The 27,792-nt window shown below is 40.5% G+C and overlaps 1 pseudogene; it reads right to left on the minus strand.

Moving 5' to 3' along the window:
* The window catches only part of LOC123818718, a 121,726-nt pseudogene extending 94,639 nt beyond the window's left edge, over positions 1 to 27,087 (minus strand).
* Positions 27,088 to 27,792: the final 705 nt, after the last annotated feature.

The following is a 27,792-nucleotide window of genomic DNA, read 5'->3' on the forward strand; positions in this document are numbered from 1 at the left end:
ATTGTTACAGAAAATCTCTACATCCAAATTTTGACCTTTAGTTTTCCTGATGACAGAATATACACCCTATATTCAAAATGTCTCTCCAGGTTAACTTGTCCTTTGAGATATGGCTCAAATCCTTTGTTTCATGGTCAATGAGAGACAGTGCTTCAGAATGCCTTAGGGAATGAAGGGGACAGGGCATCTCCATTTCTCCTGGCCTCTTCTGGCCTGGGTGCCTGCTCCTGCTGATTAGCTCAGTTGCTGGCTTACCCGCCTCTGTGCCATTCCCTTCTGCACACGCTGTCCCCGCACAGGATGCTGCCCTGGTCCTCCTTCTCCACATTCCAAGGCTGTGTGTACAGCAGACGGTCACTGAACTTTAGGGCAATAGAGCTGTTTAATTAAAAGAAGTTTGGATTACAGCATCACAAAAGTTAAGTATGTATTATTGCAGTTCTCAAATATCTCTGGTCCTTGGGAACTTCATACTCTCCTTTCTCCAGCAGGCGTCCTGTGTTGTAAGAATCTTCCTCTTTATGCTCCATCTTCCCTTTGGTCTCAAGGCTGTCTCTCCAAGTCTTGTTATTTCTTATATTGGGAGTTTATCACGTTCGGCACCTGTGTATCTCTTCAGAGTCTCAGTTTTCACCTAACTTCTCATTTAGGCATATTCCCAACCAAGACCTACTCTTTTTTCTCCCCTGAGGAAATCTGGCGCCTGCCGTCAGTCTCCTCGGCAGCGCATCCACGTGCTTCCTTTCAAACGGATACACTTAAACCAGAGGAGGCCATACTTTCTTTGGAATCCACCTTTTGGTATTCTCCTTATTTTAAATGTTTTATCTTATTTTATTTAAAACATTTTTAATATTCTACTTTATCTTACATTTAAAAATCCCATAAAATTATGAGAGCTACTGGTATATACAGTGTCAAACTTAACACAAGTGAACACAAGTGAAGGTGAAAATACCAGGTCAGCTTTTACAGAAATTGTTTAATATGCATTATTTCAAAAAATTTTGCCTCCTTGTCGCATTAAACTTTGTTTCTTTTTTCCCCTATAGTGATTCAAAGTTATATATTCCATTTCTAATTTTTTATGGTTAGGTTCAACTTTATATATGTATTTCTCTATCAACATCAAGAATAAAGAAGTATGGATTCTCCTTGGGCTAATTGATACATTTAACATGCCTTTCCAATACCCAGAAGTTGTTGAACTAATCTGAAGTTTTAGTTTCAGATCATTATCATTTTATATTCTGCACTTCAATTTCAAGAACTCTCCTCATCTTTTCAAACAAGCAAGTCAAGTTTCACCATTTCATTAACAACAGTTGTTTGGCCTCAGCTGTAAATTGTACCAATTCCATTGTTCACTACTCTTTCTTTCGTGGGATATGTTTTTCTTTTCTTGAATCTTTTATTTAAGAAAGAAAACCCCCTGCATTTTATGTCAGCTGTGGGCATCTAAAACACTTCAGCCCTCCCCTTGAAAATTAAAAACCATAAATGACACCAAATCTTCCCTATTCCTCGTGAACTTTGCCACTGGGTCTGAAGCCTAAACAGGTCCTGAATTTGTCCCATTCATGTACGTGGCCTGTCCTTGTGCTCAGCCTGTTCTGACCCGGAGGTTCTAGGTCAGGGTCTGGGTGGACTGCAGACCCTCTGCGCTGGCTGTTGGGTGTGCTGTTTCTCGGTGAAACTCTCTAGTTCTATAGCATTATTTCAGGAGAAGCAGAAAGTAACATTCATGTGTTTAGGACACCTAGCAGTTCTGGATTTGTATTGAATAGTTATTTGTAATCACCTTTCTGTTTTTCTTTTCACCACCTCCCACATCTGCTTGATTTTGTTCTTCAAGGAGGTTAAAACACACACATAGGCACACGTGCGGATGTGCGTATAAACACATTCCCACACTGAACCAAAGGGGAAGGGACACGGTGGGGCAATTAAAGTAATAGAAAGGCTAGTCTCTAGGAATCTATAGCAGAGCAGTCAAACACAGCCACTTAACAAGTATTACATTTTGATTTCCTGTGCTAAATCAGTCGTGGTCTCCGCCCTGCAGGAGCGCATGGTGTGGCTGGGGAGATCTGGTGAGTGCATAGGAAACACTACATGGTGGAAAGAAAAGATGGGGAAGCTGAGTTCGAATCCCCATTTCATCACTAGGGGTTGTATGAAGTTGAATAAGTCTCTTAAATTCTCAGAGCCATATTTCTGATTTCTTCTGACAAAAACAAATTCTGTCATTGAGAACCACCTGCCTTGGCAGACAGAAAAGGATGAGAAACAATGAAATCCCTCTGTTTTCACTGGCTGTAACCCAGCAGGGAAGCAAGATGAGCACATCAGGGGGTGTGAGACTTGCTGTCCTGGGTGACAAATAAGCGTCCTTGGCGCTCCTGTGAGATCAGAGAAAGAAAGACACGAGGTAGTGGGAGAGGAGAGAGGTATTATTCCATATCAAATTAGCTCTAAAAGACACTCTTTAGCACTTGTGATCTCTGATCTCTGTTTTAATATAGTAGGTTGGTCACAACATAGGACAGAGAAAAGAAAAGTTCTGGGACAGGTAGAGTGGTCATGTGGGCAGCTGGCCAGTGTCTAGTAGCCACACTCGTCCCCAAAGAGAACATTCTACTATCAGATAAGATATGTTCCCAACTTGTACAGTGTCTTCCATATGTCTCAAAATACTGACAGCCTCGAGAGGCGATGGAACAGAGCAAATACACAGTGAGGAAGAGAGATTACCCAGGACAAACAAGAAGAATGCAGGCCAGCTGTTCTCCATGTTCCCTGGAGACAAAGAGTTCTGTCTTCTGCTCTGTCCCAGCACTTTATCTTACTGCACTTAGCACTTTCTACCTTGGATTGTGATTGTTTATGTACGAGGCTTATCTTCCTTTCTGAGCCGCGAGTGTGTGGAGCCCAGAGCTTGCCTCCTTCTTCGGATCCCCTCGACGTGGGCCTTGCACTGAACAGGGACTCAGTGACTGGGAGCTCCAGGCGTACAGAGGCTGTCAACGGCAGCAGTGGTGATTCAAATCACATTGAATTAAGGAAATTTTTCATGAGGGTGGCTGATTCAGGGAATAATTGACTGAGGGGATGTTTATCTCCTCTAGAGGTCTTTACAAAAAATAACGCATTCTCATGGATTTGAAAGGACTTACATATGGTGCTGTGTGGAGCCAGAGGGAGAGAGCAGCTGAGCTCTCTAGATTCCTTCCAGAACTCAGAACTCTGGTTCTGTGATGGGAAACACCAACTTCAACATCTCCCTGTTCCATTCTCTCTCTTCTCCCGCCTCTTGGTCAATCATGTGAACTCCACCTGAAAGTGATAACTTAATGGTAGGATTTATGCATCTGGTCTCTTCGGGAAAGCCTCCCCTGACCTAAAAGAGATATCTGGGCTGGGGATTATTCACTGGAACAAGGTCCAGACCTTATCGGAGGCCGTGGCAGGCCTCTCGTTCTGCCGGCTGTGATGACTGTGCACTTAGAAGGAAATCAGACGGCGGGGCTGCCCCTCATCTGGCCTGGAAAAAGTTGAGGCCGTTAAAGATGGCCTCAGTTCTCTGGAAATCTCCCAAATGAGGCCTCTAACCTTGGCAGGAAGATTTTTTTAAGGCCTCTAAGATTTCTCCGATTGTCCTTGGATGCAGCCCCACATGTCGGCAATCATATATGGAGGCCAGGACAGCTTTTCCCATTTTTTGCTCTGAACCTGTGGCACGAAGTGAAAAGAAAGGGATTGCTGATAAGAGACCCTCATCCTTCCATTTGACAGTGAAATTGCGTTTCTCTATTTGAAAGGAACTTTTGCTTCCGAAGTCTAATTTTTAGGCAGATTTGGAATGACATATTCAAGGACCGTTGAAGGTGTATCCTTCTGTTTTTGATTTCGCATTTCATTTGGGCTTCAGCGATTCCTCATTTGCTTATATTTCTTAGAATTTCCTGTTGAGAAATGACAATAAAGTGTGGAGAACTGTTGGTGGTTTGCTGAGACTGGGTTCTCTGGGAAAGAAAACAGTGGTTCAACATTGAACTAAATTGCCTTGAGCCCTCACTCCGGGTTGTTGGAAGCTGGAGAGGCCACGTGCATATTACTGCTTACCTTTTAATGCCAGGTCTCCAATGGGGAACAGGCATCTCTGCCTTTGGAGGTGGAGGAGGGGTCCAGATTGCAATAAACTGCTTGGAGGCAGGCACATTAGGCCATGAAAGGACAGGTTACTCAGCTACACATATTCTGGGAGTTTTAATTGTATAGAACGCTGCTCTCCTGCATGGTGTCATGAGTTCCATATGGCTACTGAGCACTCAGAGTGGGACTCGTCTGAACTGAGATGCTCTGAGAGTATAAAATACACACCACAATTGCAAAGGCTGAGTACAAATAAGGAATATACAGTAGATATGTTTCATTGAATATATGTTGAAATGGTATTATTTTGGGTCTATTGGATTACATAAAAATACTAATAAATTTTACCCCTTTTCATTTTTTAAAATATGTCCACTGGAACATTTGAAAATACATGTGTAGCTCAAATTATATTTCTATTGGGTGGTACTGCTCCAGACAGAGCACTGCAAAGGAGTGGGAGTAATCCACTTCACTAGATTTTTCTCCTTCACTCTATTTCTTGTAAGTACTAAAGTTGTCCATTTTGGCAAAGATTCTTTGAAAGGTACACATGCTCTTCTCCATGTTTGTCTTATTTTTCCCATTAGATTAAAATTTTTTGAGTGGCTTCAAGTCACAGAGTCAACAAAACCGTAACAAGTGATAACTTGTGTTAGGCATGGGTTCTGGGATTGCAACACTGAAGAAGACCTGGCTGCTGCCCTAGGAACCTGCTATGTAGAGGCAAGGCAGGCAAGTACACAGCAGCTAGAATCAAATTCGACAAGTGTTGTGGAAGGAAGTGGCACCGGAGGTTGCTGCATTTAATCCATCATGGGAACAAGGATTCAGAAGGATGGGGTGTTCCTCTGAATCACTTATTTCTACAAACTCCTCAGCTCTACTCAATCATTTACATATACATATAATATTTATATATTCATTTATATATGAGTTGTTCTTATTACATGGGTAGAAGACAGTCATTGTAAAAAGGAAAGGAAAAGGAAAGGCAGATAAAGCAGAAAGTGCAAACTTCATCATTGCCACTGTTAGCAGGTGGGCATAATCCTTTCCAGTAATAAGTCTCTTAAGTGTCCGAACTCAAACTCAGGGTACGTATAGCAGAAAGGGTGTCCATGGCTTCTCAGTGGCTGCATCCAGAGATTCAGGAAATTGTCAACTGTGTATCTGTCTACCCCTCTCTCCTCATCTTTCATTCGTGCTTTTATCTGTGCTGGCTTCATTCTCAGGCAAACTTTTTGCTTGCTCTGGAAAGATGGACCCTGGCAGTTCAGGCTTATATGATCCATTGTACCTGCAGTTTTAGTAGAGGAGAAAGAAATGATAGATAGATAGATAGATAGATAGATAGATAGATCGATAATACACTGCTGGATCAATCACTGGGTTCAAGAAAGATTAATCCAATTTTAGATACGTGGTTTTCTAGAAATCTCCCAAATGGGGACTCTAACTTGGCATAAGGATTTTCTTAAGTCCTCTAAAATTTCTCTGATTGTAATTGGATGTAGCCCTGCATGTGAGCAATCATATATGGAGGCCAGGAAAGCTCATACCCAACACAACCCTGTATTGAGAATAGGGGAAGAATGTTACCCCACAGACATAGAGACAGAGACAAAGGATGTGTCTGTCTGTCTCCTCCTGCCCTCCTACTTACCAACATGATTATTTATTTGGCATAATAAAATATTTGGGGATGATGGAGATAGGAAAGTACTTCATATTTCTTTACTTAATAATGCGGGCTCATTTTACTGAAAGGGCCAAGACTAAAGCCAGGTTAATAGGAGAGATATTTTTACCTTAATGTGACATTAGACTATACTTTTTCCAAGAAAAATAGTATTGTTTTCCTTGGTGAGGTGTGCTTACTTCTTCTTCGTTGACATTTCTAATAAAGAAACCAGTTGCATCTCTCTCTGGCGACAAGACAGAACTGGGCTTAGAGCCTCCATGTTCATGCTTGCTCCTGATGGGAGCGTTCGTGCCCAACCCCCAGCCCCTCATTTACAAAAGAGACCTGTCTGGCCCTTTAGCCAGGGCTGGAGGCAGTGCTGCATTTGGCTGGATGCAGGAAGGACTTAGGAGTGGAATCTCCCCTTCTTGCTGGAGAAAGGGAGTGTTGCATTTCTTAAGGGAGGGATTGGGGTGGGGAACAGGACAGGTAGATTTACAGGGAAAAGCCACAATTGATTGGGGGGAACTGAAGAGACCATCCTGGAAAAAGAGAGTATTTTCAGGGGACATTCTTGTGATAGACACCTAAGTCAACCAGGGCTTTCTGTTGTGATATGAGGGGTCAGTGACATTAGATAGCATTCTGGCTTTGCTCCTCATACTATGGTTTCAAGATGGACCTGACCCTGTAGTAGCCATGTTCTTACCTGGCAAGGCAGGTCTGGAAAAGGGAAGGGCCATATCTGCCTCCATTCTGTTGAGACATCTGGGAGAATGGATGCCACCCCTAAGAGGGAGAAAACTTAGGGACCCCATGTGGCAGCAATCAATGGCTAAGACAGCTCCCTAGGTGTGAGAAATCACAAGGATGAATTCATTGATTCCCCCCTTTCTCTGCTGAAAGGATTGGTGAGACATGCCTTTGGGACAAAAAAGGAGAGGTTCTGACATTGTCACATATAAATACATGTCACCTGGAAATGTGAGCATCCTTCTGTTCAGCACAGAGCACATCTACGGTAACTTGGCTTTCTTTCATAATTTTATAACAACTGGCTGGTTTCTAACAGAGGGGAACTGGGGTGGCCAGTACTGGAAGTTGAGTGCCCAGAATGGCAACAGTTCTTAGATCCTGTTCAGGGTACTTCACAAGCTGTCATTGTGGCACCCAGGACACTTCTCTTGGTCTACTCTAAAGTTCTTCTGGCTCCTGACAAAGTAAAGACATGTTTAGGCTGCACAAAGGTCAAAAGGACACAATTAAATAACGGGTATGCGTATTGAATAAAGGGCGACCTTTGCCTTTAGAATTGATATACCACCTGTTAATCTGATCATGTTGAACGCGTGTCTTAGGCTAATGTAGGACACGATAAAACTTGATTTACAGAACAAGGTACTTGTAAAATAAATAATTGTGAAACACTTTGAAAATATACAGTATTATATGGATGCTTAATGATCGCAGCGATTATTTTACAACTTAATTGCGGGAAAACGAAAGAAATGGAGTGGCTTAACGAATTCAAAAATTTATCAGACCGCGTGTTATGAAGGAGATAAAAAGGAAGGTTCACAGCTTAACGTCACATTCTGCGAATGTGAAACCTACGATCAGACTTCTCAGCAATTTTCAAACAGGAGAGAGGGTTCTTAGAATTACAAAATGATTTTGATTATGCAGATAAGTAACTTAAAGTGAATTATACTTTACATGTTGTAAGAACAATCTTTTAAAGAAACAACAAGCGGCAGGGGCCGGCTGGGCACCGGAGAAGGCAGAGCTGGAGGAACACGCACGCACGTGGAGGTGACTTCTGCGCCAGGACCTGACTCCACCCGCGAGAGTGGGACCTTGAAGCCTGCCTTCCACTCAGCTGTGAGCACAGCTGAAATTGGGAGGGTTTCTTTTAAAAACAAACCGATATGTATTGCAATAATAAGATGATATGAATTCGGGCTTCGGAGCAGATTTGCTGAAGGCAGTAGTGTGTGGGGGGTGTCTGTACATTTTGTCAGGGATTACGAAACACTGGACTTTTGTTCCATCCCGAGAATTCCCCGGCTGGTCCAGGGAGCTGCCTGGAGTAAACTGAATAGAAATGGATATTCAAGTTTTATTGTATTTGGCTACCAAGTCTATTTAAAAAAAATAGCTTAACGTGCCTGTTCACTAGAGGTGCTTTTGGCCTTGGGATTTTTATACCTTTGGTCCTTGGCTACAACAGTTCATACATAATAAACAGAGATTAAAGTTGTTTCCTATCAAGAGATGAATAATATTTAACATAGCTAGTCAACGTATCTAACTAATAACCTTTGGTCAAATCACTGGAATAACTTGATTTTTAAAATCAGGTTTCATCCTGTTGTGATGTGATTTGATCGATGACCTCCAACTACATGTTTGAAAGGGGCATTTAGGCATACCTGGCTTCCCTGCCCTGTAAGGAAGGTCGATATCCAGAGACTCTTTCATATTTGCAGTTCAGATTTACTCTCTCACAATCATGTTGCAACCCATCTGCATGGGGTTTACACTTTTGAGGTATAATCCCAAGTAATTTATCACTTTTTCTGTACACTAAAATTAGATGTCTTAATTCTCAGGGGATTAGTTGAGAAAACATTTGCTGTTTCGGCCAAGCCTCTATAATCTATATCCCTCCAAGTTGTTAAAATGTCAAATTGAAGGAGGGTCAAGCCAAGCAGCCATGAAGTTCAAAGACGGTAGACTATATTCTCTCCCATTATTGCAAATTTTTTTATCAGCATTATTGATTTGGGATAATAAATACACATTGCTGTAAATTTCAGAAACTCAAGAAGATTTTAAAAGATACAATTTTAGAAACAAATGTATCACTAAAAGGAGGATTTTGCCTCCGTTGGCAAGGTAAAAAGAGCTAGCTTTTCCTGAAAACAAAAACAAAAAACAAAAAACAAACAAACAAAAAAAACTGGGCTTGTGGTTTCTCACAGATCAGTTTGAGGATTTCCAAACATTTAAAATACTATATCTGTGAAAAGTATGCTTCATAAGCTCATGTGTGTGCTTGAGGACCACAATGAACAAATTAATGTGCTTACTTTCTGCTTACCCTTGATTATAATTGTTAATTGTTGGTTAAGCCTTGGGCCTTTATGGAAAGTGTTGTATTTCAAAGCATCGACAGCCTGAACTTCCCCAATACTCAAGACTTGTGAAATTTAAACATGCTTGCAAAATCTAGGCATCTATTAATGCCCATCAATAACCTGTAATCAGGGCCTGAACCTAATAGCAAAACAAATAAGCAGCCTTTGGAATTGAAAGGTAAATGTAAGAACTTCAGGAGTATACCAACTGCTGCTTCATGTTACAGTTGTTAGCTCAAACTCAGCCCCCAGCAAAGTTTCTGTTGCCCAGGGAGAGACTGTGTGTGGCATGCGCACCTGCGTATGTGCACGCCTAGTACACCTGTTACCTCTATGGGGAATTCAGCCTTTCAAGTAGTTCTGAAAAAGAATGATGTGTTACCAGTTTTACTTTATCTGTAATATTCGCATAGACACAGTCCCTTTCCCATCGTTATTTGAAAAGCCTTTTTCCTTATTCCTTCTTAGTCATTTCCTCCTCTTGTCTCTGACTCCACTTTTAACTCGCAGGCGTTTCCCCACATTGCCTGTCTGCCCACATGGTTGCTGGTCTCCGCCCAGCAGGTCCCTGTACACCCTGACAAAGACCCAGTCTGGGCCACAGCCAACGGCCAGACAGCTGTTTGCTTCGTGAGCAGTGCTGGGGTCGTCACTAGCAGACCTGCTTTGGGGATGTCCTGTGGGTGACCCAGAAACAATTGCCTTTGCCAGCCAGTCAGCCAGAGGCCCTGTGTCCTTTCCCTTTGACCAGATACTGGTGAGCCAGCCATACCTGTAAAAGGCTAAATAGTGAAATGCAGCAGACTCTTGCTGCATTTTATTTTTTGCAGACTCTCGCTGCATAGCGAGAGTAGCCATGAAGTTGCAGGATGTTGTGGACAGCAAGGTTTGATTGTTTAGAAGAATATGTGCACTGATGATTTTCCGTGTCTGCAGGAGGCATGAAGTAGATCCACCAGACTGTTTCCAGAGCTCCGGGACAGGCTCTGTATTAGGTACTTAAGATAAGTCAATCTTCTGTCATTCCAGGACTCGCAGACCTCAAGGCAGGGGAATGAATTGCAAGGCCCTGCGGTGAGGCCAAAATAGAGGGCTGCGCAGGCTGCCAAGGAAGCATCCTCCTCTCCTAGTGTCGAGCTCCTTCTGTTTGTTCGCGGGTATGTGTGTTCACAGGAGCACTTCCCAGAAGGTCTAGGGACTAGACGTGACGGACTAGAGTCTGGGTTCAGGAAGGCAAGTGGAGCTTACTTGTAAGAATCTGAGAGTTGGTGAGGGCTTGGTCTGGGTGAGCTTGATGGAAAAGTAAAGGTTAGATACATATATTTTACACACACCCTAACTCACATATGCACACAGCATGTTCTCACAAATAAGAGTTTTTGGTAATGTAAACTACAGAGCCTAGAGCAACTTTGGATCCCTTTTTAAGAAAAAGAAAACTGAAAACATAATTTGACAAATATGACAAACATCACAAAATTTAGAAATATGACACTATTTTTATTAATTATCTGGCACACTTCTGTAATGCTTTTTTTCTACATTTTTTATTCCTATTTTTGACCCTCTCTACATATAAGTACTTTTGTAATATTATTTTCTGTAGAGAGGCTGGAAAGATAAATTAGCCTTTCCTCCAGCAGGGCTGATCAAAATGTGTTTTTTGTTGTCGTTATTGATGGGATATATAAAGCCTGTAACTTTACTGCTACAGAGCTATACCCTGACAAACATAAGAATTCTAAGTGTTTTTTTTGTTGTTGTTGTTCAATTGCCATGAAAAAAAAAGGAAAAAAATGTATGGCAACTGGATAGTCAGACTTGCTCCTTTGCTGAGCATATTCAGGCAAGGGATGTCTCTTTTGGACTCAATGTGGATAAGAATCAAAATCCTCCATGTACAGTTTTAGATGTCCTGTGACTGCAGGAATTTCAAAGACTAGCTTTGGCTTCTCTGAACCTCACTCCTTCTCCACTACCTATGAACTTGGAAAATCTTCGGGCACAGTTCCACTTTTGTAGAGCCACACGACTTCTTCATTGTTTTGCCCCATTCTGTCACAGCACAGGGGGAGTAAGTACCGTGGATTTTAGGAGTATTATTTTAACACAAGGAGAGGAGTGACTATAACTGAATAAATACATGCATCAACATTGAACTAAATTTTGTATCCTCTATTCAATCTCCCCTTAGCTGAGAGTTTCTCAAATATGTCACTATAGACATTTGGAAACCAGGTAATTTTTTGAGGTAGCAGTCTGTCCTGTGCATTGTAGGATGTTTAGCAACATGCCTATCCTTATTTTCCTAGATGCCAATAATATGCACTCAGTGGTAACTAACGAAAAAGGTCTCCAGGCAGTTCCAAATGTCCCCTGGAGAGTAAAATCACTCCCACCAGCCTGTCATTGAGAACCACTGGCTTGGACAGATTCCCCCCAATGCCTATGACCTTTCCAACACTGTCTAACAAGAGAGGACTGTGTCAAAGCAGAAGCTTCAGTGGGAATGTGACAACAGTCTATCCCAATTGCAGTTAAAATATTTTACTTGCAGATTTCACAAAAACATGTGATGTAAACACATTGCTGGGTACTCTCCAGGGCCTCGAGAGAGACCTATAAAACTGAAGGGTTGCCCTGACCAGTGTGAGTCTGTTGGTTGTGCGCTGTTCCACAAAGTGGAAGGTTACTGGTTCGATTCCCAGTCAGGTCACATGCCTGGGTTATGAGTTCAATCTCCAGTCAGGATGCAGAGGAGAGGCAGCTGATCAATGTTCCTCTCCCACTCTTTTCCCCTCCCTTCTCCTTCTCTAAAATAAATAAAATAAATAAAATCTTTCAAAAAAAAAAAAAGAATGGTAAGAGCCCTGGCCAGGTGTTCACTTGGTTAGAGCATTGACCCAATATGCCAAAGCAGTGGGTCTGATCCCTGGTCAGGGCACATACAAGAATCAACCAATGAGTGCATGGATAAGGGGAAAAACAAATCGACGTTTCTCTCTCTTTCTTTCTCTTAAATAAATTTTTTAAAAATTGAAGGGTAAACCTGCCTCTGTAGAAGAAAAAGTGTCAACACAATGACAATAGTAAGACATTTGTGGTTAGTGCCATGCTCCAGAACTGGGTGATTCTTGCTTTGAATGAGACAAATTTTCATATATTTTGTTGAATGGATCATAGGTGTGACCTAATCTCTCACGGATCAATCCACTGCAGAAAACACTGCCATGGCCCAGAAATTGACATAACCTTCTTGGCCAAACAGGGAAGCATGAAACCCTCAAACTTCTTGGGTTCGGTTGGCAAAGCAAACTGTTTCTGAGGATTACAAGTAGTAAGGCATTTTATATCCCAGCTATATAACTTGTGAATGCAGGAGGCATGGATTATCAGCCCCAAGTAAGTCTAGATAAGTACTTTCTTCCCTTAGTTTAGCCAGCCTTCATGTGAGACAGTTTTCCTTTCCTCCTTGAGGTGGAGACCATCTTTGCTCAAGAGGCCTTCATCCTCAAAGATCATACCATCACTAAGGAATTTTAAGTGTTCTGCTGGACACTACTTGAAGAGACATATGTTCATTTCCACAATGCACCTGTTCCAATGGTGGCTTTCCTCCCCACTTGTCTCAGTCAAGAACACTACCTCGGCTCTAGTTTTCTTTCTTGCTTCTTCAGAGGAGCAAAAATAGCTGGTATGCACTCAGGACTTATTAAGAGCCCAAACTCTCTTAAGCATTTTTATGTACTTTATCTCATTTCATTGATCAGCAGCCCCCTGAGGTAGGCAAATAACAAGACTGAGAAACAAGGCCCTTGCCCAAGGCTCCTCAGTTGGGAAACAGAGCTCAGGTAATCTGACCCCAGGGTCTGAATGCTTAACTTTCATTATAAACACTGTGACTTGTAAAGATATCTGTGTGACTTAGGCCCTTAAGGATACAGAGCAGATTTTGGTGATTGGACTAAAAAAGCCTTGATAAATTCTCTATTACCATATGAGAGACAGCCACACCTCACTGGAATGTCTTTAGTACAAATTACCCATTGGCAGTTCTATGATGTACTAAGAGAATAACACCCATAGAATTTCAAAATTGGCAGGACTTGATTTGGTTATCTATAGGACATACAGGTATTTCTATGTGACATATAGACACAGATACATGTATTCCTATTTAACATGTAGATGGACATGCATGTATATATTCAGAAGTATCAAAGAGTTTTGATCACAGAATAAGATGACTAGATGTAAACGACATTCTTGGAAAGTGACCTCTTCCTCTTTTCCTGATAAGACACTTACAGGGTGTTCTCAGTTTTGCATACTAGGAATCCTCGGGAGATTTGTGTACGTGTGTGAGAGCTTGCACACTTTCATAAAGATAATTCTTTTTCTTGCTAGTGTGGTACCATCCTCACAAACCTATGATTCACAACAGGAATGCAGCTTGGAACTTCTGCTATGCAAGCAGCTGCAGATACTTCAAATACCATTGTACATGTGATCCAAGACTTGCTATAAATTTGCCCCTAAAAATAAAGTAACAAGTGACTGAGCAGCAATAGGAATTAATCACTGCAGTGCGTGAATGGAATGTGCTAGGCTCTACCTCAAAATCCTTTTATAAAAAGATTGATATAATTAAAACAACAACAACAACAAAAATCCCAAAACACCAAAAGATGTTATATTTGAGCAAGTGTGCTGCAAAACTTTGGAAAGAGAATTTTTTTTTTTTGAAAAAGAAAGACATGGTAAAAATGTATTTCCACAACTTCCATGTCATTGGAAAAAAGGATGGTGTTATTATATCACTGAAGAATTTATCATACAGAGGAATTTAAATTGGATTAAATCTTGGTACACTGGGATTTTTTGGAGGCCCAGGGGATAAACGAGCTTCTCAATTAAGCTGTTTGCTGTGACGGGAAATAACTTCACAGTTAAAATTTCTACCACAATTTGTAGCAAAAATTACCTCAGTGATTCAGAAATGTGGATAACCATTTGAAAAACCCAGGCAACTCAAGCTCTCAAAATTAGATGTGAATAATTGAATTATTTAAAAAGCAATAAACCAACCAAAGACAGAAACAAAGAATATAGCTTCCTGAAATATGCCTTTTTCCTATGACTCCAACAGATTCAATATCCGAGTCCAGCAGGCCCTGTCTCTCTTACTCCTACTACTTCCTCCAACAGAAAGAGAAAAAGAAAGAAAGAAGAAAAGAGGGAGGGAGGAAGGAAGGGAAACAGACACCATTAACCAGAAGAAGAAGAAGGAAAAAAATGACACTAACCAGCACTAATGAAAAGATCACTAACCAGATGGCTCAGCAAGGCCTCTGATTCTGAGTACTTCATAGGTAACAAAGTGTTCAGGCCATTTGAAAGTGAGTTTGATTGAGGATCAATTTTTGGACATGGGGGAAGTGAAAAAGATTTCTAAAACCCACTTGAATTACCAAAGATGAAAGGTTAAAAGCTTTAAAGACCAAAAACTACATTAGCAACTGAACAGTAAATACCATCAACAGAGACATAGAAGAATTAGCAAAACAAATATTAAATGAAGAGAGGGGGAAAAAGAATTCATTGCAGAAGCCAAAAAATTTCCTTTTCTTTGTATACCAAAATTGATTTTGCCATTTTAGACGGAAGTACTAATGGGCAATTTCTATTTAATGCTTTCTAAACAAGTGCACAAAATCACTCTCAGCTCCAAAGGGACGCAGGGATCAAAACAGGTAGGTTTTCTTAGACAGCTCTGCCGCCGCTCCACACTGTGTTGGGAGTTGTGAGTGTTTCTAAAACGGAAGATGATGTGTTTGGTCTGCAGCTCTCTTAATCTTACATGAATTAGGCTTAAAACCACACACTATGCACTTGGTTTCCAGGATAGCTGTGTTATAGGCAAAAAGTACTACGGTTATATCTGGTTAATTTAACATTAAAAAACCTTTCCAGATCTCTGACACATATTATTTTTGTTTTGTTATTGGTTTATAGTTTCTTTTCTTGTAATGTCTGTCTGGAGCAAATGAATTTTAAGGGAAAATATATTTCAGCCCATGATAGTATCATGTTATTATATATTAGTAGTAAATAAAGTTTAAATGAGAACCCTGAATTATCAAAAAGAGTACATTATGTTCAATGGTCTCTTTAAGAAGGCAAGAAAATGCATTATTGCCTCTAACAATAATGGTTAATTTTTTCAAGGTTCAGCAGAAAATGATCTCAACATAATAAAGGCCACCCATGATGCTTACATTACACTCAATTGTGAAAAAAGGAAAGAGTTTTCTCTAAGAAGAGGAATAAAACAAGGATATCTACTCTTGCCACTTTTGTTCAACAGAGTTATGACAGTAATAGCCAGACCAGTTAGACAAGAAAAAGAAGTAAAAGGCATCCAAATTGGAAAGAAAGAAGTAAAATTATCTCTATTCAGAGATGACATTATATTATATGTAGAAAACCCAAAATATCCCAACAAAGAAACTGTTAGAACTAATAAATGAATTCAGCAAAATTGCAGGATCTAAAGTTAACACTAAAAAATCAGTTGTGTTTTTTTTTCTCCTTTTGCACAGTAAACAACTCAAAAAAAGGGAATTAAGAAAAGATTCTCATTTTTGACAGCTTCAAAAATAATAGAATACTTAGGAATAAACTAAACCAAGGAGGCAAAGACTTTTAGACTGAAAATTAGGAAACATTACTTAAAGAAATTAAATACACACACATACACACAAAGAAAAAATCTCCTGTGTTTATGGATTGGAAGAATTAAAAATGTTAAAATGTCCATATCACTCAAAGTAATCTACAGAGTGAAAATAAAATCCCTATCAAAATCGCAATGGCATTTTTTGCAGAAATTAAAAAAAATCTAAAATTAAAAATCTCAAAGAACTGGGAAAAGTCAAAATAATCTTGAAAGAGAAGAAAAAAGCTGGAAGCTGCAAGCATCCCAATTTCAAAACATATTATAAAGCTACAGTAAATAAAATGGTATGGTTCTTGCATGAGGATAAGACATATAGACCAATGGAACAGAATAAAGTACGCACAAATAAGGTCTAGTGTGGATGGTCAAATGATCTTCCTTAAGTGCACTAAGACTACATGATGGTGAAAGGATAGTCTCATCAATAAATAGTATTGGAAAAACTAGACATCCACATGCAAAAGAATAAAGATGGACCCTTACACCATACACAAAAAGTAACTCAATATGAATTAAAGACCTAAAAACACAACTATAAAACTCCTAGAAGAAAACATAGGGGGAAAGCTTCATGACATTGGAATGGGTAATGATTTTTTAAAATATGACACCAAATGCACAAGCAGAAAAGCAAAACCAACAAATGGGATGACATCGTACTTAAAATTTTCTGCTCAGCAAAGGAAATGGTCAGTAAAATGAAAAGGCATTAATGAAATGGAAGAAAATATTTGCATACCATATATCAGATGAGAGGTTAATATCCAGAATACAACTAATATAAAGAAGTACTATAACTGGTACAACCACTATGGAAAGCAGTATCGAACTTCCTCAGAAAACTAAAAATGGATCTGCCTTTTGACCCAGCAATTCCACTGCTGGGACTATATCCTAAGAACACTAAAACACCAATACAAAAGAACCTATGCACCCCAATGTTCATAGCAGCACAATTTACAGTAGCTGAGTGCTGGAAGCAACCTAGGTGCCCATCACTAAATGAATGGATCAAAAAACTATGGTACATTTACACAATGGAACTCTATGCAGCAGAAAGAAAGAAGGAGCTCCTACCCTTTGCAACAGCATTGATGGAGCTGGAAAGCATTATGCTAAGTGAAACAAACCAGGCAGTGAAAGACAAATACCATATGATCTCACCTTTAACAGGAACCTAAACAACAAAACAAAGAAACAAGCAAAATATAGTCAAAGACACTGAAATAGAGGACAGGCTGACAGTGACCAGAAGAGAGAGGGGAGGGAATTTCAGGGGAGAATGGGAAGAGTTTACAGAAACAAATATAAAGGACACATGGACAAAAACTGGGTCGGGGGGGTTTGGAAATGGGAGGGAGGTGGGGAGGGATGGGTAGGTGGGCTAAAGTGGGAGTAAAGGACAGAAAAATGTACTTGAACAGTGATTAATATAAATTTTTTTTAAAAAAGAAGTACTATAACTCAATGAGAAAAACAAATAACCCAATTTAAAAATGGGCAAAGGACTTGAATAGACATTTCTTCAAAGAAGATATACAAATGACCAAAGCAGAAGAGACATTTAGCATCACTAATCATCATGGAAATTCAAATCAGAACCACAAGGAGATATCACCTTACACAGGATAGGATGGCCACTGTCAAAAATCAAGACAAAACAAAACAACAAAATCCCCAGAAAATAGCAGGGCTGGCAAGAATGTGGAGAAATTGGGACTCTCCTACACTGTAGGTGGAATTGTAAAATGGTGCAGTTGCTATGAAAATCAGTATGGAGGTTACTCAAAAAATTAAAACTAGAATGCTCATATTATCTAGCATTCCTACTCTGGGTATATAGCTAAAAGGATGAAAACAGTATCTTAAAGAGACCTTTGCATACTCACGTTCACTACAGTGTTCCTCACAATAGCTAAGATGTGGAAGCAACTTAAACGTCCACCAAGTGTAAATGGATAAAGAAAATGTGATAAGGAAATCCTGGCATTTGCTACAACATGGATGACTCTTGAGGACATGCTAAGTAAAATAAACCACCATCAAAAGATGAACATTGCCTTTTTCCACTTACCTAAGTTATCTAAATTAGTAAAACTCACAGAAACAAAGCAGTGGTCGTCAGGGGCTGGGGGAGTGGGAAATGGAGAGTTGTTCAGTGGGTATTGAGTTTCGGTCACTTGAGGTGGAAAAGTTCTAGAGCTCTGTTGTATGACCATGTGCATATAGGGACCAAGTGTGTGTTGCACACTTAAAACATTGTTAAGTGGGTAAGTTTATGTTTTGTGCTTTTTATATCACGATAAAAATTTTAACTGCTTGGCCCTGGCTGGTGTAGCTCAGTGGATTGAGCGCGGGCTGTGAACCAAAGTGTCGCAGGTTCGATTCCCAGTCAGGGCACATGCCTGGGTTGCAGGCCACGGCCCCCAGCAACCGCACATTGATGTTTCTCTCTCTATCTCCTTCCCTTCCCTTCCCTCTCTAAAAATAATTAAATAAAATCTTCAAAAAAAATTAACTGTTGTATTTTTATAGTTCTTCTAACATTCAAATTTAAGTTAATTTAAGTAATAACTCTTTCTTATACTGTCATTTCTTCCTCTGCATGTCATAGGTGTATCTAGTACATAATCCTCTCTAATAGATAATGTTTGGGGTGAACACCCGAATATGACCCTATCTCTTTTATAAATTCATGGGCTTTGTGTACAGCTTCTTCCTTCTCTGAAACCAATTTCCACACTTATTCTTCATAACTATATATATTTAAAATTACAGCTAAATGGGGAAAATAATTACGCAAAAGTGTAGATAGTGAGAAGTGTCTCTTCCATTTCTATTCCCCAGCCTCCATCTTCTTCATCAGAGCAAACAATCGTTTTGATAATCTTATATAAGCTTCCAGAGACATATAACTTTAAAAAGGAACACTACAAATGGAAGAATTGTTCTGTACTTTGCTTCTTTCACTAAATAGTAGATATGAAAGATGTATTTATTATCTCATATTTATATCAATCTCATTTTTAATGTCACATGATAATAGATTTAGTCAGTAAATAAAATTGATTTAATTAGTTCTGTATTGATGGATATGGTTGTTTTCATATTTTTATCACCTCAAACTCTAAGAATGCTATTTTTTTTTAAAATATGAAAGACCATGTGCAACTCCAGTTCATACAGCAGGTAATAGAAGTAGTGTGTAAACCTAACATAAATCCAAGGCAGATAAGTTGAAACCATTCAGACTTACCATAGGAGCTAAAACTTTCTATAAGATGTTTACATGGCGTGACACAGCATTAAGTATGACGCTGAGATGAGCACAGGGGCTGATGGGTGACGCCCATGACATCTGTCCAGCATGGCTGACCCAGGAACAGGACAGCTGTGGAGCCATGTTTGTCATAAGTGGGGCCCGGAAAGTGTGAATTATGAACATGAACCGTACAATGAGTGATACACGTGGAGGTCAAATATGAACACGGGCACAGAAATGTCAGGGGAATGCTGCACTGGTAACTTTGTGCGGGACATGTCAGCACACTGGAGATATCTAATGTGTTGAAATTTGGCACTTAGCATTCTGTGCTCTGTATTGATTTTGATACTAGTTTAAAAAATACTTAAAGAATGTAATTTAAAAACTGAAACCTCAGTTCTTCTCAGCTTGGCAAGGGTGTGGGGGATCAGCACTGACATGCGTTGTTTATGAGAACACACACTTGTAGAAATTTTGGAGAGAAACTGGCAGTTTTAATAAAACACATCTATCTTTTGATCCCTGAACTACATGTTTTGGGACTTCCCCCAAATATATATACACATTTAAAATGGTTTTAATTATAGCACTGTATGTACTCACAAAAATGATCAATTCTCTAACTGTCCAAAACTATGAGATTATTTAAATAACTCACAGTGTGAATTGCTTTAGATTAATATGTAGATGATTAAAGGAAGGAATATATCTGCATGAATCTATTGGAAGGCAAGGTTTCTGAGCTATTCCGTTCAGCAAACAGAGCAAGGTAGAGAGCAGTTGTGTATAAAACCCTCTTTTGGAGTGTGAGAGATGAGAAAGATAAATACCTGTATGCACCCATTTGTATGAAAATTTCTCAATAAGGTATTGATACGGTTTATTTCGGGGAGGCGGTTGGGGGACCTGAGGTGCAAGACCGACCGACTCTTCCAGTTCTTCTTGCACCATTTCATGTGTTTTCTTCGTGATCACAAACACATATTTCACAATATAAATTGAACTAAAATATTTATGGAAACACTACAGTGTTTTTATAAAATGAAACCAGAAAACAGCTTTTCAAAGAAGTGCTTCTTCCACAGAAGACAGGGGTGATATTTAGGGGATGGCACCATCACTTCTAGTTTCTTCAGTTTGGGGGACTCGGAAGACTCCAGGTTCCTGGTTTCAAATAGGAAAGTTTTGAAATAAAGATTTCTCCTGAGAAGCTATTATCAAGGAAGATGAAGGTGAGAAGATTTCACTCCAGAAGAACCTAAGATGGCTGAGAATTAGGTGGGCGAAACGTCGTTAGAGCAGCTGCCAAACCCTGGGCATTGCTGGGTGGAGGGGGGAGTTTTGCAGGAGCCTGTGGGACCTGCTCCCCCTTTTCTTCGGGCAGTGAATCATTACCACGCGGTTCCCAGCCTCTCCCAGGCCTGTAGCACCGATGTACGCATTCTGTGAGGAAAATTCCCACTATTTTAATTATTCATTGTTATTATTCTTGTCTTAGCTTAAAAATACATTTTAAAAATTTTTGTTCATTATAAAAAACATGAAAACATAGACATCTCAAGAAAAATTAAAAAGGAAAATCTTCATTGCTCAAAGACAGCTTTCACGATCTGGTAGATTTCCATGGTTTTTTGTTCGTTCACTTATTTAAGTTGGGCTTTTATGAGGATGTGAACATACTGTCTACACAATTTCCCTTCCTGCTCAGGCGGGCCGAGGAAGCGCTCCTCAGGACCCTGTGCTGTAGTAAAGGTGTGAGGGGGCCTGATTATGATCACAAAACAGCTACGACCTACCAAAATGGCCATAAAATTCCTTCGGAAAATGTAGTCACAGGTCATTGACGGTGGATTTGGAGCGCTGGGCTGAGACGGGCTGTGGATATAGCAGTTCCATTCAGGGATCTGGAGGGTTCTTGATTGGCACGATATGTGGCAGCTTTTCAACTCGCAGGGAGAGGGAGGGGAATCTGTGTTCTTCTTGTGTGTGCCCTTCCTGATCTGGCAGAGCCGCCCCAGCGGGGAAAAGAGCATGTATCTGCTGAACCAGGCCTGGCAGGATCGAACCGGGGTGCTTCAACGTCAGGGAACAGAGAACCCAACTAAAAGTGATTAAACACATGGGCGTTTATTTTTTAATTTTTATTAAAGATTTTATTTAGTTTTAGAGAGGGGGAAGGGAGAGAGAAAGGGAGAGAAAGAAACAGCAATGTGTGGTTGCCTCTCACATACCCTGCACTGGAGACGTGGCCTGTAACCCGGTCATGCGCCCTGACTGGGAATCAAACTGGTGGCCCTTTGGTTCCCAGGGCTGTGCTCAGTCCACTGAACTACACCAGCCAGGGCCAAGTAGGCCCTTCATTTTCTCACATGATAAGGCCTCTGGAGGCTGCTACTAGCTTTAAATGAATGTATGGATGATATTAGGGCTGTACTACGTGATCCTTCATGCCTACATTTTTAAAAATCCTCACCCAGGAAGTTTATTGACTTTATAGAGAAAGAAGGGGGCAGGAGAGAGAGAGAGAGAGAGAGAGAGAGAGAGAGAAAGAGAGAGAGAGAGATTATCAAGGGGCTACCTTCTGCATGTGTCCAACCAAAGATGGAACCTGCAACCTAAGCATGTGTCCTGACTAGGAATTGAACCCCCAAACTTTTGGTGTATAGGATGATGCTCCAAGCAACTGAGCCATTTGGCCAGGGCCCTTCATGGCTGCACTTTATCATCCCAAGGCAGCTGCTGCTCTGCAGACACCATGACTGCTTCCGAAGCAAGAAGATGGGAAAGAACACACCAGCCAAAAGTGCTTCCTTTTATCAGGATATCAAAAGCTATCTCCAAATCTCCATGTCTACTTATTTCTCACTGGCCAAAACTAAGTCAGATAGCCAGCCAAGCTGCCAGAGAGGCTGAGAAGACAAGTTTGTAGATGACCACCATGCTGTATCACATGAAATTTGGATTCTGTTGGTGGGAGACAAGTGTCATGCATGTAGACAGCTCCCTTTGTTTGTCGTGGGGGACAGCGGTTACCTGCTTCAAGTTTCTTATTTGCAAGCTATGTGTAGAATATGTCTTCATTTTGCTTGCTGCCCCCAGGGGTGGGTGCTGTGGAAGACGGATGAGAATGGGAGTCCAGATTTGCTGAGGACCACAACAGCACTGAGCAAAGAGAGAGGCCAGTAGGGGAATGGAAGCTTTCCTGGCAGCCAAGGGTCACCCATGTGACTGAATCTCAAAGAGACCATCACTGCCTAGGGAAATGGCCACCTCATATCCACCTTGAGCCTATAAGGGGCTCTTGTGAAAAAGCCCATTTGTAGGCTTGACCATTCAGGTCCATCTTGTCTCATCATCTGTAGTCGTATGAGCAGGAAATGGATATTTTCCTTTCCCTGCATTTTATCCCAATATCAGAGCTAAGGTCTGGGAAAAAGAGAAGGCGCGAAAGAAAGCTGAGTATACTCTTCACCTTTAGATTATGGAAATCAGAGAATAGACTCCGACTGGGTGGGGAAGTAAGCTCTGGATTACATGGGATTACATGAAGTGGACTGAATCTTACAAACCTAGATGAAACTGTATGGACTAATGTGTGTGCCTGGAAAACTATGGAATCAGACTGAGAGATTATAAGGGAACTGCTACTCAGCAGGAGAGGAGGATTTGACAAATCACAGTAATAGAAGCAGTTATGGGTTGAATTGTGTCTCTCCCAAAAGCTATGTTGAAGTCTTAACTCCCAGGACCTGTGAATGTGAACTTACCTAGAAATGGGGTCTTTCAGATGTAAACATGTAAAAATCAAGTCATACTGAATTAAGATGGGCTCCAATCCAATATGATTAGGGTCCTTATGAGAAAAAGGAAAATTGGACCCAGAGTTATGGTGTGTTGAGAGAATTCCTTATGAGGACAGTGACAAGGGATTGGAATAATTCAGCTGGAAAGACAGGGAAGCCAAGGATTGATGACTACCTTCACAAGCCAGTAAGAGGCGAAGAAGTTTTCTCTCCAGAGGGAGCATAGCCCAGTCTATACCTTGATTTTGTATATCTGGAACAGCGAGAGAACAAATTGTTGTTTTAAGCCACCTACTTTGTGGTACTTTGTGATGGCAGCCCTAGGAAACTAATATAGCAGCCAAGAGAATAGGAGAACAATTGCTTTATGTGGATATCCCTAATGACGTGAGGCCGTTCGTTAAACCAGGATCTAATAATACCATCTTTAATATAGATCGATATCCTCCTCACCATACTATTTTCAATGACAACTTCATGTCATCTTTCTTGCCTGGGCTAAATAGAAAACATTCTTTAATTGCCTTGATTTTTTTCCCCGAAAGCAGAAATGTGTCAGAGAATGCCTAGTGTTTTCTTGCCTAGAGAATGCATAGTGTTTTTGCTTTAGTTGTTAAGTATTTTTTTATTAGGTGCACAGAACTTATTAGAGAGAAGGCACTGCTTGTTAACCTCTTAACATTATCTGAGAGAAGATATAGCTCTGGCTCTTCTGAATCTCTTTCTGTTTCTTTTTCTGTATTTCCTTTTGCAAAGAGGACAAATTTATTTTCACAGGCTTGAAACCCTTGCATCCTTTTCTCCTATTGAAAAACTGCACACGAAGGAAAATGAAAAAGAAGCTGTAATCATTCTGTCTGGCCATGGTGGTCTTATTCTGACTCTTGGCTACCATGGCAACAAGATTTGGACTTTATCCATTCTCTTATCTGACCTAACTAGTAATATATGTATTTGCCTGGTTGGATGAGTAAGCAGAGGAAGGTGAGAAGCTAACATTTATGGAGGATTTAGGGTGTATGCAGAGTATCCATGCTATTTTATTTGAAGTTTCCTGGCTAAGCTCTTTCAGCATTTTGCAACTTGCCTTCTGCTTCTTACACAGCTTTAAAATTTTTCTTAAGCATTTAAAATTATTTTAACACAATGGAAGTTGGCAGTATTAAGTTTACTATGATTTCCTCATATCTTTTTTACTTTAGAGAATACTGAATCGAATTTTACCAAATCATACTTTGAGTTCTCCAATAAATGTTAATTTTTTAAATGAAAAAAAAAACCGGATTCTTATATGATTTTCAACCAAATGTTTGGTTGAAGGTTTTTAAAAAGTTTTTGATGTTTGATTTGTTTAATAGTAGAATGCCCATGTGATTATGGCACACTAATTATATTGGGGTATTTCTTCATGTTCTAAAGTTTGTGCCATGGAATGTATATTTGTCATGTGAGCACATTTGAGATATGTTACTGTAAATATGTTTTTCCTTGGTAAGTGTAAATACTACTTGTTAAATCTCCTAATTCTTATAAAATTCAAGTTAATATTTAACACATGAAACAAAATAAGAAATAAAGACACCCTTAATGCTGAAGTTCACCATTCAAAAGTGCTTTAAGTCTCCTGAACTTAATTTGAACCTTCATATGTATTTAGGGGCCATTAAGGAATCTGGAAGGGGAGTGATGGAAACATCATTTGAAGTTTGCCCCTAAAATAACTTTACCCCTTTGAACGCATATTTTAGGGCAGCATTAGAGAGCAGTAAACCTGAAAGAGAATGAGGGGCGAGGACTATTTCTGGAGTCCCGTTTCTGCGTGGTGTAATCTGAAGTGCACAGGCACCTTGGGAACCGGATGCGTGGGGAGGCTAGGCACCGAGGAAGAACTACGCGAGAAGGAAAACGGGAACTTTCTAACTCTCTGGCTTTTCCCTTCTCTCCTTTCCCTCTCTTGGTTCCTGACTCTGCCACCCAAGTCGTGAACATGGGAATGACTTTCATGATGCAGACACGCACTGCGTGATGACGTTTCAGCTGATCATAGACCGCATACACAATGGTGGTCCCATGGATTACAATGGAGCTGAATACTTTCTGCTGTCCAGTGACGGGTAGCCACCGTAACGTTGTGTCTCAGTGCATTGCTCGCGTGTTTGTGGTGATGCTGCCGTCAACAAACCGCACCACCAGTAGTACTGTGTGAAACGTATATTATAGTGAACTGCAGGGTGAAATCATAGAGTGAAAAAAAAATTAAGTTTTATTTGAAAGGTCCTAATTCTCCTTAGCCAAAATGCATGGAGGCTAAATTAAAATACTGAATTTTAGTAAAAATAAATATATATAGCACATATAATTATGCACAATACATAATATTTGATAATGATAATAAATGATTGTTACTCATTTATGTCTTTACTATACTACATAGTTTATCACTATTTTAGAGTGTACTCTTTCTAATTATTAAAAAGGAAGTTTGCCGTACAACAGTATGCTGTGTGACCCCAGCAGCAGCCTCACACATCTAGTATTTACTGTATCTCTTGATGGTATCATTTTCTCTTGTGCTTAATTTAACCTCATGTTGCTTTGTACAGTAACATGATGCACAGGCTTGTAGTCTAGGAGCAACAGGCTGTACCATGTAGCCTAGGTGTGCAGGAGGCTTTATCATCCAGGTTTGTGTAAGGGCACCCTATGATGTTCGCACAGCAAGGTCGCCTGACAGCCCATTTCTCAGAATGCATCCCTGTTGTTAACTGGAGCACGACTGTGCTTCCTTCCCCTCCCTCCCACTCTTATTAATATCCAAGTCTGATGTTACCTCCTGCACATAGAAATTTGATCCTTCCTTTCGATTCCTTGAAATTGTTCACAAGGATAATTCTAATAGGCCCAGCCTTGTTTCCAGTCCAAATTTGATGCCAATATTGAAGAAATCTCCCTAAACCACATATATGATCCTATTACCTGCTCAAAAACTTTGGAGGGTTCTCAATACCTTTAGGGTAAATCTTAATTTCTAGAGCTGGTCCTTATATTCTGACCAAGCTGCACCTTTCACTTTGGGCTTCTTAAAAACCTTCCATTGTGATCAGGGTCATTGTGTCTGGAGTGGTCACTGGGGAAACTCTAGGAGTGCCCTTCACAAGAAGTCTGTGTGACTAATGTTCCCTCTGCCTGAAATGCTTCTTTCCTGCCCTATCTTTTTTTTAAGACACTGTATTTCTGTTTATTTTATCCTGTGCAAAATATTTTTAAAAGTTCAGTGATCTCATTAATAGACACACTAAGTGGGAGTTTCTCACATAAAACTTCTTAGTAGGGGCCTTCTGATAAGCAGCACTGCATGGTGTGCGTTCTCCAAGGCCATAACTTCCTTCTTCTTTCTCATGTGCAGGACACACCACCAGCAGGACAGGGAAAATTGCACAGAGAAAGCCGATCACTTTGTCAAAAAAGGCAGCTGCCAGGACTTCTGTTCTTTTAAACAGATTGGGTGTTTCTCAGTATACACATTTGTATCCTCTTGAGCTGGGTCCATTTTTTTCTTTCTCTTTTTAAAAAATTCGCTTGAGGATGGGTTTTATTGAGTTTTTTAGAGAGATGGGAAGAAAGAGAGAGAGAAACATTGAGGTGAGAAAGAAACATCAGTTGGTTACCTCCCTTACATGCCCTGGTGAGGGATCGAACCTGTTACTTGGGTATGTGCCCTGACTGGGGATCAAACCTGCAAACTTTCGGTGTATGGGATGACGCTCCAACCAACTGAGCCACCTGGCCAGGGCTGGGTCCATTTTTCTTTCTGAGTCAGAAAGGTGAACTTTCTCTTTCATCAGTTTCTTCAGGTGACTTCATCTGAACAGGTATTTTGTTCTGCATCTTCAGCACTGTGGCTTCCACTTTTGGAGCAGCACTAGTGAACGGTATCCTTAGAAGTGGTTGAGATGTCAGTTCGGGACTCTGCATGTCCTCATCAGGCCCGAGCCTGAGGCAGAAGCAGAGTCATCACTATTGATAGGATACGCCCTGAAGTGTCTTCAGTGGAGCTGCTGTCAGGTATGTCTTAATATTCTCACATTGATTTTGAGAGAGAGAGAAGGAGGGAGGGAGAGAGAGAGAGACATCATTTGCCTCCCACATGCACCCCAACTGGGCACTGAATCTGCAGCCAAGGTGTGTGCCTGACTGGGAATCAAACCTGCAACCTTTTGGTGTACAGGATGATCCTCCAACCAACTGGGCCACCTGGCCAGGGTGAAGTACATGTCTTTATCAGATGTGAGCTTTATCATCTGCTAGACTTCCTTCTAAGTTGGAAGAGACCAAGACACCATCTTTTTTGAGTTCCTCTAAGTACTTTCCTTCCCTGAAAACAGAGCCCTTCTTTCTCTTGCCCTCTTTGTACCTATTTCTTTCATATACCTACTCTGCAATTCTTCAATATCAAGTATTTTTTAAAACATTTTATTCATTAATTTTTAGAGAGAGGGGAAGGGAGGGAAAAAGAGAGGGAGAGGAACATCAATGTGAGAGAGAAGCATTAATGGGTTGTCTCTTGTAAATGCCCCGACTAGGGTCTGAACCAGCAACCCAGGCCTGTGCCCTGACCAGAAATCAAATTGTTGACCTTTTGTTTGTGGGACAATGACCAATCGACTGAGCCACACCAATCAGGGCTCGAGTATTTTTTTACATGCTTTTCTTCTCTGCTCCCCAGGAAAGAGTAAGCCTCTGGAAAACAGAGGCTATTTTATTTGTTTTTATACCTTCAGCACTGAGCACTTTGCCCAGCACACAGAGATGCTTAATGTTTTAAATAAAAATATGAGTGAGTGAATGAATGAATGCAGTGCAATGAACTTTGGGTTGGCATGGGGAGCTCTTGGGTTATCTTTGTAAGAGTTTTCCAAGTGCATTTGGAGTGTGTTTCCTTCCATATCAGCTTTGGTCCTATCCTAACACTACCTATCTCTCCTGACTGTTTTCTAGTTGCTTTA

Source organism: Phyllostomus hastatus, unplaced genomic scaffold (assembly GCF_019186645.2).
Source record: "Phyllostomus hastatus isolate PE091 unplaced genomic scaffold, TTU_PhHast_1.1 phas_contig_29, whole genome shotgun sequence".
Classification (NCBI taxonomy): Eukaryota; Metazoa; Chordata; class Mammalia; order Chiroptera; family Phyllostomidae; genus Phyllostomus; species Phyllostomus hastatus.